Source organism: Mus caroli, chromosome 13 (genome assembly GCF_900094665.2).
Source record: "Mus caroli chromosome 13, CAROLI_EIJ_v1.1, whole genome shotgun sequence".
In the NCBI taxonomy this organism is placed as follows: domain Eukaryota; kingdom Metazoa; phylum Chordata; class Mammalia; order Rodentia; family Muridae; genus Mus; species Mus caroli.
The window spans coordinates 78,021,902-78,041,894 of NC_034582.1; positions in this window are offsets into that span (position 1 = coordinate 78,021,902).

Consider the following 19,993-nt stretch of genomic DNA (forward strand, 5'->3'; position numbering starts at 1 on the left):
GGAGAAGAAAAACAAAAATAAGAGCTCGTAAGTTTGCAGCTAGGAAAAGCCTACCGACTTACTTATTGTGTCTAAAGTTGCTCCAAACTGGGGGCCAAGGAAATGGCTCAGAGATTCAGGCTGCACAGGCATGAGGACTTCAGTTCAGATCCCCAGAACTTATGTTCTGGGGCCCAGTTCATGTGTCTTTTACTCCAGGGCTGGGGGATGGAGGATACAAATAAGAGGATCCCTGAGGCTCACTGACCAGGTAAAGCCTAACCATGATGGCAAACTCTAGGCTCAATGAAAGACCTTGTCTCAGAAAGCACTTCGAAGACTGACAGAAGAAGAGACCCCATATTAACTTCTGTCCTCCACATGTATACACACTGGTGCACCCCATCCCTCAATACATTTGCTGCACACATGAATATACCACACACATGCATGCATGCTAAAATTTAGATCATTTAAAATAATTCATACAAAATCAAGCTTGAAATGATGTTCTCGTTTCCCAAAGACATAAGAAAAGAGATCTGAAGCTTCCTTCCTGTATCTAAGATTCAGAATAGGTAAAAACTCCTTGTGAGGCAGCACTCAACTCTTGGTTTAAAATGAACATTTTATTACTACCTATTGGTTAGTTCCCATTTGTCAGGATACGATTCTGACTGCTTGTGAGAAAACTCCAAGGAAAGAAGATGAGTCTTGTGACCTCAGTTTCTTCAAAACACAGAAAGGGTCTTGGAATGCATTCTTTGTCTTCCTTCCAGGAGTAACAGATAGGAGTGAGTTTGCTTCAGTCGCTGTTATTCATATGCCTCAAGAGAACAACATGCTTTTGTCATCTGTGGCTTGTCTGTGTGATTGAACAACCTTAATCATATGATTCTCCTTAACACTCACAGTATAATATTAGTACTGTGGAGATCAAACATCAAATATAATTGTGCAGATTATGAAATGCTAGCATGAGTTTCATTCACAGGCTATCCAAATCTGTCTCATGTAAATGAGTATTATTTGGAAGATGTAGGACTGTGAACATTGTAGTGTAGGGATTGTTGACAGACACACTTTATCTTTTCCTGTCTTAGGAAACTATTCCTGCTTGGGCTTGAAAACCCTCTAATACCTTTACCAAGTATAGGTTCTTGCATAAGAAGAACTGTGCTCCTTACGCTTTACCACAATCACTGTCTTTTGTAACTAGTCCCAATAGTAGGGTCCTATCTTTGTGCCACATAAGTTTAAATACTAAGTCTCACTCAGAATAAATAGCTTGTGTGCCAAGCATCTGAATCTTGACAATGCATGACAGAATGAATTCTATGGATATTGGACCATGGAGGATGTCATATAACATCAGCTCGGGACATAGTTACTGATATGGGAGCACTTACCAGAGAGTCAGGATTTAATACTTTAGCAGTATAGCTAAAAGGGATCATGACAGTTTTCTCATTGGGTGGAATGAAGGTTAGATTCAGTGATAGTCTATATATATTGAGTAAAAATGCCAGTGCTTCTTGGAATAATAGAAGCCTGCAGATATGGGGTTAGGGTATTGGGGTGTATTTATCATATGTGTCATGTGTGGCTCGTCATTCACTCACCACATCTCCTGCTCCAGCCCAGACACCCTATAGTAAGGTGAGCCCCAGAATTCTTGAAGAATTATGTTCTGCCTGCCCTTTTTAGGCCAAATGACAACACTCATTCTTCCAAAGCAGACAGGCACACACAGCAGAACCATAGTGTTAATTGAAATGTTTTGACCTACAGGGATGTTTGATGAAAAGCACTCCTTCTAAACCACCCATCTCAAGCACATAATTTAAATCTGTGCATGAATTCAAACAGTATGTGTTTGACCGTGTATTGCTTTTTTTCTGATCTGAGAGATGAGTAGATCTTTGTTGTTCTAGATCATTAGGGCAAGCATAATAAAATATTGCTACTGGATACGAAGATATATATTATTTCTTCTCAGTTGTGGGAAATAGAAGTTCAAAATCAAAGTGTAGGAGGGTTGGTTTCTTTTGAAGTGTCTCTCTTTAGCTTATATAGGTCCATCTTTCCCTCTTCCTTCATACAAACATTTCACCTCTGTGGGACTGCTTTATTTTCATCTTACAAGGACTGGATTATACTGGATTAAGGCTCATGTATGGTCCTAATCACCTTTTACAAAAAAACCTATTTTAAAATACAGTGTTGTGAAGTAATTGGACTTCACATATGAGTTTGAGGTGGCACAAGTCTGTAATATTCACACTGATTTAGGAGAAGTTGATAATGGTTTTATCAAATGAGTAAAGACTTGGGAAAAACTAGAATTGGAGGACTAGGGAGAGGTGTATGTCTGTCAATTTCATAGTAGTAACAAGGTGTAATGATAGTGTGCCCCTCATAAATGTTCACGGAAAATTGTTTGGGACATTGAGTAATTAGGTGGGTAAGCGGATATATTCCTTGTGTGGATGTCAGAAGACCTCGTTCCTCAGTTACTACAGTTAAAAAGGGCCACGAGAGCAGAGAAATGAGCTCTTAATGAGCTTAAGAACTTCCTTATTTAGAGGTTGAGCTGGTGGCCACCACTATCTATTGCTTCATGTGGCAACATGAGATAACAATGGGACCCTGTGGAGAACCAGCAAGCCTTGTTCTATTGGCTGAATAAGTCTACCCTGGATAGGATACTGCTTAGTACTCACTGGATTAGAAAATGTGTTCTAGAAATGAAATGACTTCCCTTGCTAACACCAGTGTTCTTCATTTCATTGTTTGCCTTCCTGGTATCATGATCATTCTATTCTGTCTGTTCCACTTTTTAAGATTTATTTATTTTATTCTAAGTGTATGAGTGCTTTGTCGGCATAAATGTGCATACCAGTACTTGAGAGGGTGAGAAGAGGGCATCATATTCTCTTGAGAACTGGAGTAATGGGATGGTTGAGAGCTACCATGTGGGTACTCAGGATTGAACTCAGGTCCTCTACAAGAGCAACAAAGTGCTCAACCATAGAGCCATCTCTCCAGCTCTTATACATTTCAGCCTATGCAGATGAATTTCTGCGATGTACTTATGCCCAGAAATTTAATGGTCTTCTCGCGTATGCTATTATCTAGAAATAACTGGCCTCCTAAAGACTCAGCTCAGGCCTGGCAAGGTGGTACATGCTATTAACCACAGCACTTGGGAGGCAGAGGCAAGTGGATCTCTGTGAGTTTAAGGTCAGACTTGTCTCATAGTGAGTATAAAGCCAGCCAGGATTACATAGTAAGAGTCCCATCTCAAAAAACAAACAAACAGACAAACTGTGAAAACAAAAACCAAACAACAAAAACAACAACCAAGCCATCTCAGAACTCAATAACAACAAATATCCTGTCAGGATGACATTTTACTTAGGAGGATGCAGTACACACTTTCACTCAGAGATCGAAACATGATGCTTTATGTTGGGTAACAAATTACATAAACTCCAGAGGCAGAGGAGTGGATCTTTTTTAAAAAAATAAGAATTTTTATTAATTTTTGAGGCTTTCATTCACTATATTGTGATCATATTTACTTCCTATTCTCCCCACCACCCTTCCCAAGTCCATCCCTTTCTTCACCCCTTTGGATTTTCTGTTCTTTCCAGCCAATGCACTCATGTCTGGGTCCATCCAGGCATTCGTGGTCAACCTACCTGGAGCCATACTCTTCCTCTCCCAGAAGCTATCATCTGCGCATAGCTCCTCAGTTACAGGCCGAGACTCACAAGACCCTCTCCATTCTGTGCTAGAATGCTGATTGGCTTGTTGTACAGGTCTTGTGCAGGCAGCCACAGCTGCTTTGAGTTTATGAATGCACTAGAGCCCATCATTTTTAGTCACTCTGGTGACTGTGTAGTCATATCTCATTGTGACTCCCACTTGCATTTCTTTAATGATTAATGAGACCATGAGCACAATCAAGCTAAAGACACATTTTTCACTTTAGAAAATTTCCTTTGTGTGTGCTTCTTTTTCACTGATATCTTTTCTTTGGGAAAGTGATTATTAAAACCTTTTGCTTGTTCTTTTAAGAGTTAGATTGTTTTTATTGTTAATGAATTTTGAATTATATATTCTGAATTCAAGTTCTTAGCCAGGGTTATGATTTTTTCCTAGTTTGTAGCTTTTTTTTTTTTTTAAATCATTTCAACCATAGCTTAGTGTTTGTTTACATTTAGTTGTTTGTACTTTCAGTGTGGGTGTGCAGTACTTGTGGAAGCCAGAAGAGGGTGTTTTATCTGCTGAAATGGGAGTTGTAGAAGGTTGTAAGCCATGATGTGGGGTACTGAAAACCAATCCTTGGCCTTTTGCAAGAGCAACAAGTACTCTTGACCTCTGTGCCTTTTCGCCAGCCCCACAAGCATAATATCATTTGAAGAATGAAATCCAACTATGGAGAAACCTAGATCATTGAATTTTTCATTAGTGGATTGTGATTTTGTACATGAAACATATTATGTAACTCGATGTTACTAGAAGAGTTCTTAAACATTTTTATAGCTTTAATTTGATATTGAGGTTTGTGTGTGCTTGATTTACTTTTTAAATTTTTATGAGGTATAAAGTATGAATCAAAGTTTAATATTTTTGTATTTAGGAATCAATATTCCCAGCACTCTTTGTTAATATGTAACACTTCTTCATATTGAATTTTACCTTTCAAAATAAATGACATGTTTTCTGTTTGTTGATGGAACAACCTGATCGCCTCTTGAATTATGATCTGAATATCTAAAACCTGTTAATATTCTTGCCCAGACATTCACCGCTTATTGAACAAATAGTGTCTAAATGGTATTATCAAAACAAACACATTAGTAATAATGTTAATTTTATAGAAAGAAATGAAATTTTGCTTACTCAATATCAGAAGATGAAATAATTTAGAAGAAAATAAAGTTTTACTAATTCAATATTCTTTTATAGTAAATATTTCATTCTAAGTACATTCAAGAGTATGAATTAGAGTTTTTGAGAGGGGAACTGCTTAATATTATACTAAGTAATATATTCATAAATATGTTATTATATACTATATATTATATACTATTATATTAAATATAAAATTAATTGCTATAACCTTGTGCTCTTTTTAAAAGAGTTTTATTTATTTTAGTACATGTGCATGATTTTTGCTTGCATATATTTGTATGTTCACTCAATGTGTGTATGGTGCCTAAAGGAGCCAGAAGAGGCCATTAGATCTCCTACAAATTGTGAACCACCATCTTTGTGTTGGGAACCAAATCTGGGTCCTCTGTCTCTGAAAAAGCAGTGTGTACTCTTAGTCACTGAGTCATCTATCCAACCCCAATTTGTGTCCTTATAAGTAGTTGTAGGTATAGAGGCTAGAGTGATAGATAAATTAGACCAGATAAAAATAACCAAGAATATGACAAATATATTCGTGAAGAAACCCAAACTAAAAAAAAAAAATTAACATGAGTGAAAGGAAGCCCTTGATAAGATGTTTTATACTTTCACAGAGTTATTTATTTCATTGATTTTCTTTTCAACTATTCTTAGTCTATGACACAGATGGAAAGGGTGAAAAGGGGAAATCTGAAAGGTTTGGAATCTCTCGACCATATTTTTGTATTTTGATGTATTTTTGTTTTGTTTTGATTACTACTTTGGTTGTATAAGTTGTGCGTATGTATGCCTCTGCACCTCATGTGAACAGGGCATCAGAGACCAGGCAAGAGTAAAGAATTCCCTGGACTGGTGTTCTGAATGGTTGTAAGATCTCGTGAGCATGTTGGAGATGGAAGCTGTTTCTCTGGAAAAACAGTCAATGCTTCTCCCTCCCGAGGCATCTCTTCAGCTCTAATTGTTTTTCTTTTTTCCAAAGATTTATTTATTTATTTCATGTATGTGAGTACACTGTCGCTGTCTTCAGACACACCAGAAGAGGGCATCAGATCCCCATTACAAATGGTTGTGAGCCAACATGTGGTTGCTGGGAATTGGACTCAGGACCTCTGGAAGAGCAGTCAGTGATCTTAACTGCTGAGCCGTTTCTCCAGCCCTATTCGGTAATTTCTTGTCTCGAGTTTCAATCTTAAAAAGAAAATGATATTGTCTTGATATTGTGAATGTAGAGATAATAACTTGTAAAATTTTCTGCTTCTAAACTACTCTAGTCTTTGCATTCTCCCTTTGAGTAATTTCCATGTTAGAACACATGAATTAATGATTCCACACTTAGTCATGAGAATTGAGTAATCCCATGTTAGAACATATGAGTTAATGATTCTACACTTAGTTATGAGAAACAACAAACCAATAGTTCAAATATGTAAACACTCAAAGCTATTCTATGCTCTGATCATATGTGAAATAGGCAATTGAGCTGTTTCTCTTGCAATTTATCTAACATTTGTTTGCAGTCTTAAGCCAAGGGGAGAAAAAGCTATTAAGATGGACTTGCTTTTTTTAAAAAAATTATTGATTATTTTGTTTTTTTTTACATTTCAAACGTTATTCCCCTTCCCAGTTTCCTTTCCAACCCCCCCTTCTCGTCCCATCCCCTAATATGGACTTTCTAATGATACGTCAAAGAACCAAGATAGATGTACAATGCTGAGAATGAATACCAAACCACATTTTAGACCAATGACTCAAGGAGGTGTTGGCTAACAGACTACTCAGAAATAGAAACTATGCTAAAGGTTTTGCCTGTTAGTCTTTCTCCAGGCCATAATATATATAACTAACATTTTTGTATTGCTTCTGCCCAAGGAAAGCACAATGTTGCATTCACCTTACTCTGCATTCCACTTAATATTTTTAAAAACAGAAAAATATCACAAGTTAAAAATGATCAAGGCTCTGAAAAGACCAGAAGAATGCTATTATTTCTTTTTAAAAAATAAGCAGATAGTGAAAACTTTGTCTACAAAGTTATTCTGAATTCAGTGTTGTAGACAGGGATTTCTATAATAAAAGAATAAGACTGACCTGCAGCTCACTCTAGTTTTGAATCCAAGTGTTTCTTTCTTTTTTAATATTGTAACTTGAAACTTTATCGACTTTTCTATAACTTAACATCTTAATTTTAAGTAAAACACTTCATTCTAGAATAATTTTAATTTAGACAGTTGAATAATTCAATATATTTTATTTATATATTCTTTTATAACATCTGGAACATACTGTGAATTATATGAGGATATTTTTTCAAAATTATAAAACACCTACATTTTATTACTTTTCTCATTAACTTTGCTCATATAATCACGAAACAAATGAATTAACAGCTCATAATGAAACAATAGGAATCAAAACATCAGCTCCAAAAGCTACTAGAGAGTTCATTTCCAAATCCTTTTATCTGTCTAAGGAGCAGACAAACATGCTGTGAGAAAAGGTTTATTATTGATATAGATGCACCATGGACTGTGCCATTTAAGCAGGAGCACAAGATCTTTTCCTTAAAATACATATAGTTTCCATAGTCACTAGCAGGGTTGACCAGTTGTCAATGTGAAAAATTGCAGTAATCTATCACACAAAGAGAATTGCAAAAAAGAAAGAGTTGAGTTGAAGTTGACACGAATAATTTCAATGTACATTCTCATTTAATTCTCAGGATTATATCAAAACAATCAAACAGTTTATCCTTTTCCACAGAGCTGAAACATGTCGCACTGATGTGGGTGTGTTTGATATCCAGATGACTTCATCCCTACTCCACCGAGCTACCTCTTAGGCTTGAACGGGCTAATAGTCACAAACTACATGGAAAGTAGCTTTATCCAAATCCAATTTAACACACGGAATGCATTGAATATGCAGAGAAAGCTACATATCTTTTTAAATACCTTTAAATTAGTTTGTTAATTAGCTTGGGTTGGCATATAGGGTAATGCATTTCATTATGACATTTTCACATAGAAGAGGCATTATGCTTTGTTGTGACTTGTTCTGGTGTCTACTGTGCTATGTCCTACTATGCCTATTTCTCTTCCTTCACTCAGGACAGTTCCTGCTTCTGCTTTCTTTGCACATGATTCCATCATCATCTCTTTCTTCCCCTTAGGACATTCCGTCCACTGTCTTAACACTCTTTGTAGTTTTACACATACCTTTGGAAAAACTCACACACCTGTAATTTAAAATTTGCATTCTGTTTATACAAGAAGATGTGATATTTGTCTTTCTGAATCTGGTATAACTTACTTCACATAATAAAACCCACTTCCCTCCACTCTTCTGTGAATGTAATGATTACATTTTATTATGGCTGTATAAAATTCCATTGTTTATATGTATCACTCTCGGGTTCTAGGATTCTAGACTCAGGCAGCCATCTGCAGCCATGGGTGCCAGGGATTTGAACTCAGGATCTCATGTTTGTGTGGTGGTCACACAAACATGAATTGATGAATCCATTCCTCAAACCTTTGTGATTATTTTTAACACAGAGTTTTTCAATGATTCTTAATATGTCAGTATTAGTTTAAAATTCATTTTTTTTGAGAAAGAGGGTTTTACTGCGTAATCCTAGGTCGGCTTGGAACTCACTATGTGGCCCAGCTTAGCTTAGAATTTATAGGAACACAAAATAATGGGGTTGTAAGGCATTTGCCACCACAGCTAGTTAAAAATGCACATTTCTTTGTCACAGGGTTTTTGTGATTTTTCATTCTATCATATAAAAATCTATAATCTTTAATTTGTCATTATTTTTAAACACAAGTGAATTAATGGGGTCAAATACCCAGTGCAACAAGAAGTTCTTCTGAAGTAAAATCATCCAGGAGCTGAATCATCTGTAAATTCACATTCGTGGGTGGCAATTAGAGTCTGTGGTTAGTTCGGTTGTTTTTAGCCTCTTTAGTGAGGGTCTCTGAAATGCAAAAGAAATTAGGATATTTTAAATTTGATCCAGTAATAACAATACATTAAGTCATGTTAGAGTTAAATTCAAGCAAAACTTTCAAATGGGATGTGATGGGGTTTTGTGAAGAATTCCTGAAGAATTCCCATACAAATTTCAGAGGCAAAATCTCAATGTGGTTTCAGCTGCACAGTTGATGTGTGACTTAGCAGTGTACTGCTCTCACCACTTCCCGGTAATAGGCAGTGAACAAAGCTAGCAGATGTTGGCAAGTGTGGTTCTGCTATTTGTATTTAGAGCACTTCTACTTCAGTCTAGTCATGGTATGCCATTGAAATTTTATCTGTAAAATCTCTTTGTGCTAAGAACACCCTAGAGAATAGATCAGTTTTTCCACTATGACTTCATCGAAGCAATTTCAATTTCTGTAAAGTTTTATGACCAAGTGACTAGAGCTATAGATGGACCTTGATACCTGTAAGGAGCCAGTTACAGGATCTATACCCATCACTGATACCAAACTCACAGTTCACATTTTTTCCATAAAATGGGGTACTATTTTTAACCTATACACATCTTCCTATATACATTAATAATCTCTAGGGTATATGTAATACACAATGTAATGTGGATGATTTATATAAGGAATGTTTGTGGTTTTCAATGTTTAAAGTTAGTGTTATGTGAACAGTGCAGTGGAATGGCAGTTATAAATTATATCCACTCAGGTCAATTTAGTGCAAACAATATTGGAAGAGTAGAATGCAAACTCTTTGGAGTTATGACACCATTTTTTTGTGATAACAGTCAGGAATCAATAGCATATGCTGTAGTGTTTGGTTTGGTTTTGGTTTTTGAACATGAAACAAAATTCCTTTGGCATATTGGGAATTTCATAATAATCATCTCAGTTTGGAGGGTATTGAAGAGTTCAAAAATAAGGGATCAGAATGGATAACTTAGGGCTACGCTGGCACAGTTATAAGCAGTTGTTGCTTGATGGTGCATTCTGGACATAACAATCCTAACATTTCTGCTTGTGAATTAAGGTCCATGAGGCTATGACTTTTAACGTAATTGTGGAGACACTTTCATGAATATGTTCTCAAAGGTTGTCCCATAGGTGAAGGTAGATGCCTCCACATTTTTAGAAACATGCAAACGTATTTGTCAGTATCCACGAGTAGTTTTTTTTTGTTACAAGAAAAAAATCTTTTCCTAAATTCTACTTTAAACTACTTGTATTGAAGTTATAAATAATTTTACAAAATAAGGCTTTTGACAGATGCTTACCTTCATCCATCCTTTGATTACTGATAATTTTTTAACTTGGTGAAACAAAGATAGTGCAATATATGATACAGACAACTGATCATGTCTGATTTATTTTCAAAAACTTGTTTTCTTTCCTTGGGAGGACTTCAGGTCACAATTTTCCAATGGATACTGAAGACCTAGATGATAAATACAGATCACTCAGGTCACATTAGATTATGTTTTGATTTAATTTCATGATTTGGTCCAAATGGAAGTACTAATATTCCAATTTATTCTTTAAGTATAAATTGTTTATTATTGTACTTTAAGTATTTTTAATTTGTTTCCCCATAGAAACAACTTTAGACCTGTATATTTGCTACTGATGTTTAAAAAGAAAAATGACTTCTCACTTCTTCATGGCATTGAACTAAATAAGACCTGCAATTAAAATCAAAGTCAAACATGTCTTTGGAAGAATGTATTTGTTTTCCTAAAACAAATAATTCTGAAATACTGACATACTTGCTCCTTAAGATAGGACCCCAGTTCTCCCAACCTGATCTGCAGTGACCCACTAGACTTTTAGGAGACAGGTGGGTGCTGGCATTTTATGTGAAGGGTAAATTAACATGATCTAAACAGAAAGCAGTGTGCTGAGATACTGGCCAGGTCTTTAGCACGAAGAAGCAGCAAGGAAAATACAAAATGCATAAAGACTCTGCACAGCAGGTTTAGAGCTTTGATAAAATATAAAATGTCTTTAACCTCTTTGCTGTTCTTGCAAACGCCTGCATTTCAAAAATTTTATTATTCTGGGGCTAACGTATTTAAACCTCAATAACCGAATGTTTCCTTTGGGATACCTTCAGGCAAACTATATATTGATTTTCTCAGAATGCACTGTATTTTTCATTAGTACCAAGGTTTGGTGGGTATCTAGTCATTTGTTCACCAAATTCCTCTGAAAATTAAAATGGACCACTCTATTTTGGCTGGGAAGCCTTCAGAGCATGGGTGTTTTTTCCTCTGACTATGCAACACTACCAGAACATTGCTATTGGACATTCATCTTGCCCAGAGCATGCGATACGAAACTGTGATTTTTACCTTGGTCCACCATTTCCCTCTTAACAAACCTTCATTTGAATTACCTAGGAATGTTAGGTTATTAAAAACATACTGCCTCTCTTCCATATTTACTGTTTTCATGTGTTAGAAGATGATGGGCTCTCACAGTTGGAAGTAAATTACTTAAGTGATTTTGTGTGATTCCAATATCCTTCTTCATGAAATACTTCCAGTTGAGAAGAACTCCACTTGCCCCTCCAATGTGCACTGCCCAGCAGGTACATGAAGCCATGTCATTCAAAAATCGTACCTCTTATTTTATCAGCAACCCTCCTCCTCCCCCAACAAAGAAACGGTTTAATATTTAAATCATCAGCATGGGCTTGCTACTCATAATTTATTGTCACAACCTTCTGCAGTAAGTGTATAACAGCTTATCAGTGTTATAAACAAGAAGCTGCTGAAGTTGCATGCAATGATTTCATTGTTTTTAAAATTTAATTTAATTTTAATTCATTTTTTATACTCCATATTCCATTCCCTGCCCACCCATCCACCCTCAGTCTGCTCCACATCTCACAGCTCCTCCCCAGCCCACCTCATCTCCACGTGGAGCCCCCACACCCCCACCCTACCTTACCAATTTCATTATTAATTCAATGATTTGAGAGAAGTCTGGATTCCTTGGAAATGTCAAACATCTGTTATGATGGTGTTGTGGTTTGAATAGGAATAACCCTCAAATGTTTGAATGTTTGGTCACTGGGGATTGGTGCTACCTGACAAGGATTAGTAGATATGGCCTTGTTGGAGGAATCGCCACTGGTGGAGTGGGCTTTCGGTGTTTTCAAATGCTCAAGCTAGGCCTAGTGGTAAATCTCTTCTTGCTGCCTATTAATTTGGATATAAAACTCTCAGTTACCTCTGCAGCACCATGTCTATCTGCATGCAGCCATGCTTCCTGCCTTGAGGATAGTGGACTACATCTCTGAAACTGTTAGCCAGCCTACATTACATGCTTTCCTTTGTAAGTTATGGTGTGTCTTCACAGCAATAGAACACTGACTAAAACAAATGGAATACTAATCTAAAGGACTGAGAAAGGAGTCATTGCAAACACACACTATGCCATGTTTCCTGTTGTACCTCAAGTGTTTTGAATTCCTTCCTTGAGTAGAGAACTATTCAAGACATAGAAGAGTCCAAAAGGAATGCTTCCAGAAGCACACTTCCAGTTACAGAATGTATGTCTACTTAAGGAAGACAGTGTGGGTAGTTCAAACAAATGGAACTGATAAAATGAATATGAATTAAGGCAATTGATAAAGGCTGAAAAGACAATAAAGCTGAGAGCTATAAAGGGAAGGTTGTAACTCAGGTGTAGGAGTATAGAGAATTTCTTACAGTTGGTTGATCACTTCACTAAAGAGGTGAGATTTGAAATAGTCCTTTAAGAGCAAGGATCTTGATATGTGTTAGGACTGAGAGGAAGAAAGGTTGGCAGAGGACTTGGTGCAAGTTGTCATCACCACTGCAACACAAGAAACTTCCTCGAATTAAAAAGATTTGTAAGATAAATGTGTCATTTCAGGATTCAGAGTATAGAACTTTGGGTCAGGATCAGTTTAACTCATGATGTAACATTATATATGATTTGGGATAAAATATTCTTTAAAAAATCCATGCCAGAAGGAAATAGCAGAAAAAGTTAATTTAATGAAGTATTGAGCACTTTTGTGCATTCGATTCTCGAGTTAGGTAGATGAATAAGGCATACTCCTAACAGGCAAACTGTGGGTTAAATTATTTTATATAGGATGTGTGAAAAATATTGTCTAATATCAAAACTGGTCGTCCCATCTGAAACTACACTGTCATGGCTTGTTTTCAGTAACTTCTTTCCTAGTAAGTATGTTCACTATGATTGAAAGCAAGTTTGTATTGAAAGATTTTAAGTTTTACATAATGGATACTTATCAAGATTCAGTTTATTAGTTTTATTAACAATTTCTCTTTTCACTCTATTGAAAACAGATTCCATTTCCAGTTCTTCTACTCATCCCAGTTCTTCCCCAAACCCTTCTTCTTCAAACCCACTCACTTGCTGTCTTTTATTGGAAAATAAACAAACTTGCTTTTAAGGGATAAAAATAAAATCAAGTAAATCTAAAAACAAACACATTGGAACAGAATAAAACAAGCAACCAGAAAGAAAAGAGCCCAAGGAAAGGTACAAGAAATAGATACAGACTCAGAGATGCATTTGTTCGCACACTCAGGAATCCGATAAAAACACTAAAACTGGAAGCCACCAAGGACCACGGGTAAAAAGAGAGAAAAATACCCATGAAATATATAAAGTCAAGCAAAAATAAAAATTAAAAGTTAAACAAACAAGCAAACAAATTCTTGACATGACAAGGAACCTCCAAAGATTCCTTCCACTTCATTTCCTGCTAGCCATCTACTTCTGAGCATAGGGCCTACACAATAGTTTATTTACCCAGTAAGACTTTACTGGAGAGAATTAAGTTTTCATTTGTAAGTGATTCTCTATTGGAGATAGCTTCTGGGTTAAGGATGGTGGCCTATGTCCACTTCTTATAGATCTAGGATCCCATCTGGTATAGACAGGTACAGGCCTTGTGAATGCTGCCTCAGTCACTTTGACTTCATATGTGCTTGGGTGCTGTTGATTTAAAGGTCCTTCCGTGATTCCTTGGTGTCCCCCATCCCTCTGGTTCTCACTTTTTTTCCCTTCCTCTTCTACATGGTTCCCTAAACCCTAAGGGGACAGATTTGATGGAGATATCCCATTTAGGGCTATATATTTCAAGGCTTCTCACTTTGTAAGAAATGTTTGGCTTGTGGGTCTCTGAATTTGTTCCCATGTGGTGAAGGATGAAGCCTCTGTGATGATAACTGAGAAAGATGCTGGTCTATGAGTATAGCAGGAAGTCATTAGAGACATTTTATTACTACTTAAACAGTAGTATTTGATTTTCTTATAGGTCCCTGGCTATGGGAAATCGAGTCACAGTTTCTTGGTTACCCCATGCTGGGTATGGGTTCCATTTTTTGACGTGGACCTTCAAGCAAATCAGATGTTGGTTAGTTACTTCCACAGACTTTGTACCACCATTGCATTAGCATATTTGGAGGTAGGACGCCATTGTAAATCAAAGGGTTTATAACTGAGTTGGTGTTTGTTTCTCCTGTGATACTATGTCGAGTACTTTTCTTTACCAAAGATTCAAGTATGTAGACATAAAGGCTCTATGTAGGCACCAGCATGATGTCTTCATTTCCAATGAAGAAGTTGTCTTCAGTAATAGTGGCCTTGCTGTTAGTTTGTGGAGACTTTGAAGTCTTGGCAACAACCTGGGTTGTTTGGGGGGTTTCATGGTCAACAACTTAATTAAATGTAACCCAATCCCAGTATTTAAAGCTTCATTTGGTGACCAGAGATGGTTAGTTGGGGCTCTGTCTTCTCCATTATTTGGCAGTTTCATTTAAATCACCTTCAAATATGTGTATATTTTAATAAGATTCTACTGTATTAGGTTTCTATCTCACCCCTCAAATGACCCTTAAATTAGTTGTTTCTCCCTGTATTCCTCCCTTTCTCCCTTCTTCTCTCCCTCTCCCAACTTGATCCTCACCGCAATCTATCCATAACAATATATTCTATTTCCCTTCCCTAGGGAGATCTAGCTGTGCCCCCTACACCTTAATTTATACCTATCTTCTTCAGTTCTATGCATTGTAGCTTGGTTATCAATGATTCACATCTAATGTTCAAGTATAAGTGAAAACATACCGTATTTGTCCTCCTGGATCTTAGTTACCTCACTCAGGATGACATTTTCTAGTTCCATCCACTTACTTGTGAATTTCATGATTTTATTTTATGAATGGTCAATTAATAGGCCATTGTGTAAATGTAACATTTTTTCTCTGTCCATTCTCCTGTTGAGGGACATCCAGGTTGTTTCTAATTGCTGGCTATTATGAATAGAGCAGCAATGAGCATGGTTAAATACATGTCTCTGTGGTATGATGAAACAGCCTTTGGGCACATGTTCACGGTCAAACCATTAAGACTGATGAAAATCAATCTTATCCATGACAGGCTGCAAAGAAGACTATGAGACAGGCAGCATGAAAAGAAGCAGAGTCCAGCTGAAATGCCTGGAAGAGGTACAGACCGATTGAGCCACCTGGAAGGGTCCATCTCCAACCCTTTGAGCTGCCTGAAGGCTGTATGGTGTGCTGCAGCTTTTCCAGTTTTTGTGAGGTGTCATCCATGCCTAGAGCGATTTTGGTGATACTGCCATCTTTGAGTTACTTCTATACCTGTATGTTAACCCATATTCCTTCCAGTAATGCCAATAAAGTTCAGTGGTTCACCAAGTTGGATCTTGGTGGTATCTGTACTTTAGTTTGTCATGGGTTTCCTATCTGGGGAGAATATACATGTGTGTTGTGTATTCCCAGAAAAAGTCTTGTCACATAACACCATATACTCAGTACCTCACACACTTAGAGATTCCTCCACTCCCAACATGGCTTGATATAGATATCTCATTTAGTTCCCAGTACTCCAGTGCCACTCATTCTTCTTATCATTTGCTACCCACTGCAGGAGCAGCAGCAGCAGCAAAAACAACCACAACAACCACAACAACCACTTCTCCTTCTAAGGCTGAGAGTAGCACTAATCTATGGCTATAAACATAAGCATTTAGAAACACAGCAATCATCGAAAGTTCACCCTTGAGCCTATAACCTTAAGCCATGGATGTTTGAATAGTTTACATAGTCAATCCTAAGTTCCCTCTTATGCAGTGTGCCTGAAATCCAACTAGAAAGCAGGTAATTATCCCTGTAACAGTGATACCACAATTGCCTTACAGATTATGTGTACATCTGAAGATAGTGTTTTGCTTCCAAATATCTTCTCTCTTAAATCTCCCACCTTTGTAAAGATATGAAGAGGCCATGCTCATACTTAGGATGAATAGGATGTTGCTATACCACAGACAGACATTGATTAAATATCTTTCCTCTTCATTTAAAAAAGTGACAAGAGATTAAGAAAACTGTGGATAATTTTTATAAAGAGCTAGTTTTCAGAATGTTTATGGCTTTTCAGTAATCCTCCTTCTATTTTAAGGTCTCTGTGCTTTGGTGGACATATCATGCACAATGCTCTACTGGGTACCATTGGAGAGTTTTAGTTTTCTGGTTCTTCCTTGGTCCAGTAAGATCTTGAAAATTAAATGTGTATTATTTATTGCATAAGCACTGGTCCATTGTCTAGAAAGTAAGTGTCAAGTAGTGTCCTAGGTCCCAGTGACTACAGTGAGCAGAATGAATCTGCTCATCAGCCTCATGAAGCTTTCAGTCTTAATGATGACCCGAGAACATGAAAAGTTTAGATAGCTCTGGTGGCTACAACAAATCTGACATTGAAAGGAAAATTATGGTGAAAATATGGTTACTGGTGATTTTTAGAGTTGGAGGTTGAATTTTTTCAAGAAAAGTACGCAGGGAGTGGTTCAGTTAGACCCTGTGTTTAGCTTTGGCAAAGATACTAGAGTTGTGGGGCTAGATCTTAGAGATCAACTGCTTGACTCCACATTGTAAATATGAGCATAACAAAGTGTATCTCAAAGCTATGTGCCATTTGGCTGTTCTATGGCCCACTCACTATTGCTAAATAGTACTTATGATAAATGTTTATTTTATTCTGTTTATTTGTGTGTTTTTTGAAATATAATCTTTTATTAATTCTTTGGGAATTTCATTCATGCATACAGCATTTGACAGCAAGCCTTGACTTCCTGAGTTCAACAGTTTTCCAGTTCCACCATCTTGTCTATCTCAGGACAGAAGTGTTTGGCTGAACTCTCTGGTCTTTAAAAAACAAAGAAATATTAGGTTTCACATATACAGAAACATTGTGAGGATACTGCAGAGTTCTTACCCACAGCTGCCTTCCCTATTGTTAACATTATGCTGGTACTACATGTTGATCAGTAGTAGTATTGATATCTTAATATCATTGTTGTCCATTCTTTGGGGGATTGTAAATGTCCTGGTAGCCACTTCTGTTCTTTATTCATTCTTGGGTCTCAATAAGGATTCCACATTACATTTAACTATCATGTTCCATTAGGTTACTCTTGGCTGTGACAATGATCTAGATTTGTTTTTAGTTTTGAGAACTTAGTTTTGATAAGTGTTGGTTGCATATCTTGTTGCATGTCTTGTGTCTTGTGAGTGGGATTGTTTTGACATTTCTCTTGTCATTAGTTTGCAGTTAGGAGTCTTGAAAAGGAATTGGGTGAAAATACACTTTTTTCACCAGCCATCATATGAGGAAAAAATATTATTGAGCAAAATCTGTTGATGTTACTTTATTCTTGATTACTTAGATGGTATTATTTTTAAAAAAATGCAATATTTGTCAGGTTTTTTCTCTATGAACTAAAAATATTAACCCTTCCATATCACATAGTACACTTCATACTTAGAATTAGGCATTATTTTTTACCTCTTTAAAAGTAGAATGGATCCAGAACTTATTTGGAACTTACATGAATTAGGGCTTTGTGTTCCCTGTTTATTCAATAATTTTTTATAATTTGCACATTTTTTGAAAATGTATTAACGAATCAGATTTGACAGAATGAGTCGGAGATCTTTCATGAGAAGGGAAAGCAAAGAGAGGCTATTTAAGATTAGTGTAGGAAAAGAGGCGGATTGGAGTTCATATGAGTTTCTGGGCAGTTAATTGGAATGCAATTGAGTTCAGGTGAGTTTGTGCAGTTCCATTCAGTTCGTGCAGTCAGTACAGTTCATTCATGGAGTTCAGAGGCAGTTCTTCCAAGCAGAGCAATTCAATAAGAAGCCTAGAGAATCCAATTTGAATCAGTCAGTTTGGAGAGGAGTTTGAGACAGAACAGCTGAGTTAAATCAGCCAGAGGTCAGAAAGAACTAGAAAGAATTAGTTTATTCAGTAGTATGTCTCAGAAGACGAAACATTGTAGGCCTAGGTCAGCAGAAGATTAGATTGTTGCAGAAGCTAGAAACTTCCAGGCCTGGGACTAGGGATAGTTAGTACATAGAAAGAAAAGCTCTTCATTCACGGCTTTCATCTCAACCCTTCATACGAGGAAATAAAATTGACATTTAAATTTACACACTCCTAGTATATTTTTAAATTTGTGTATGCATCGAGGTTCTTTCCTTGTATTTCAATGTTTTATGGAATTTGACAAGTGAACAATATCATGAGTTCACAAATACAATGGGGTCCCCAGTGGAAGACGTAGAGAAAGGACTGAAGGAGCTGAAGGGATTTGCAGTCCCATAGGAGGAACAATAATATCAACCAATCAGACTTCCCAGAGTTCCCAGGGACTAAACCACCAACCAAAGAGTACACATGGAAGGATCCATGGCTCCAGCAACATATTTAGTAGAGGATGACCTTGTAGTGCATCAATGGGAGGAGAGGCCCTTGGTCCTGTGAGGGTTCGATGTCCCAGTGTAAGGGAATTAGAGGCAGGGGTCAGCAGTGGGTGGGTGGAGGAGCACCTTTATAGAAGCAGGGGGAGGGGGAGGGGATGGTGGAATCCGGTGTGGAGGGGAACTGGGAAAGGAGATAACATTTGAAATATAAATAATATCCAGTGAAAAAAAGATGAAAAAAAAACCTATAGCAGCTACACTCCAAATTCCATGTTTCCACCCGATAATCACCCCCTCTTCCCCCCCTAGTCAGGGCTGAAGTCCCAGACAACAGTCTGTTTCTCATAGTTTTTCTTTTTCTATGATTCAATATCAGTGGAGTAACAGCCCATGCAGACTGTCTTCTTTCACTATGCATTTAAGATCTATTTATGTCTTTGCACAGTATTAGTGTTTAATCAAATAAGATATTAAAATGTATTTTACATGAGATGGAATTACTGTATAAAGCTAATTGTATAAATAGCCACAAAGAACAGGGTACTAGTAGGTAATTGATAATCCTCCTGAGGAAGAATGCATATCAGCATTTTTATTTTAATAGTGTTCTTTCTGAGAGAAAACATGAAACACATAGACAAATAATCTTATTACTTTAGCAAAAAGGTATAGATTTCATTATAAATGAATAAATATTTAGAAGCATGTTATAAATTAGCATATTTTAAATTTTACTCATGTTACTGAAACATTTCTTATGTTTCCATGTACTTCAAAATTATAATCTTCTATTTTTTCTTTAAAAATTGAACCTGTCAGTCATAATTTCATTACTCACATGTAAAGAAAAAAATTTAGGTGTATTTTCCATCAGCCTTTGAATGACTTCTAAAATTTTATGCTTTTAATTTCATGTATTATAATAGTTTATGTTAAGATTCTTTACAAACAAGTTGTTAAATTTTAATGTTAAGTAATCATTTGGATGCTTCTATATGTTGGTATTTGCTATTCCACTACTGAAAAACATACATGATAATATTTTAATAATTACTTTGTAAACAAAATTTTCTACATATTTTAATTAATTTTCTTCAGAGACATTCTTAGATCAGAGATAAAGTTCAAATCTTGTATCTAATAGAGATAATTTCATCTGTAGGAAGCAATGACCCTCAACTAAAACAAGCTTAGATCATCTTCAATCATAATTAAAAGTTACCTTATGAATGACTTAAAGTTTTTCATATCATACGGAAGGTAGCCCAGCTGGACCTGAGAACCTCTGCTCCGCGCCCTCCTAGGAGCTCTGCA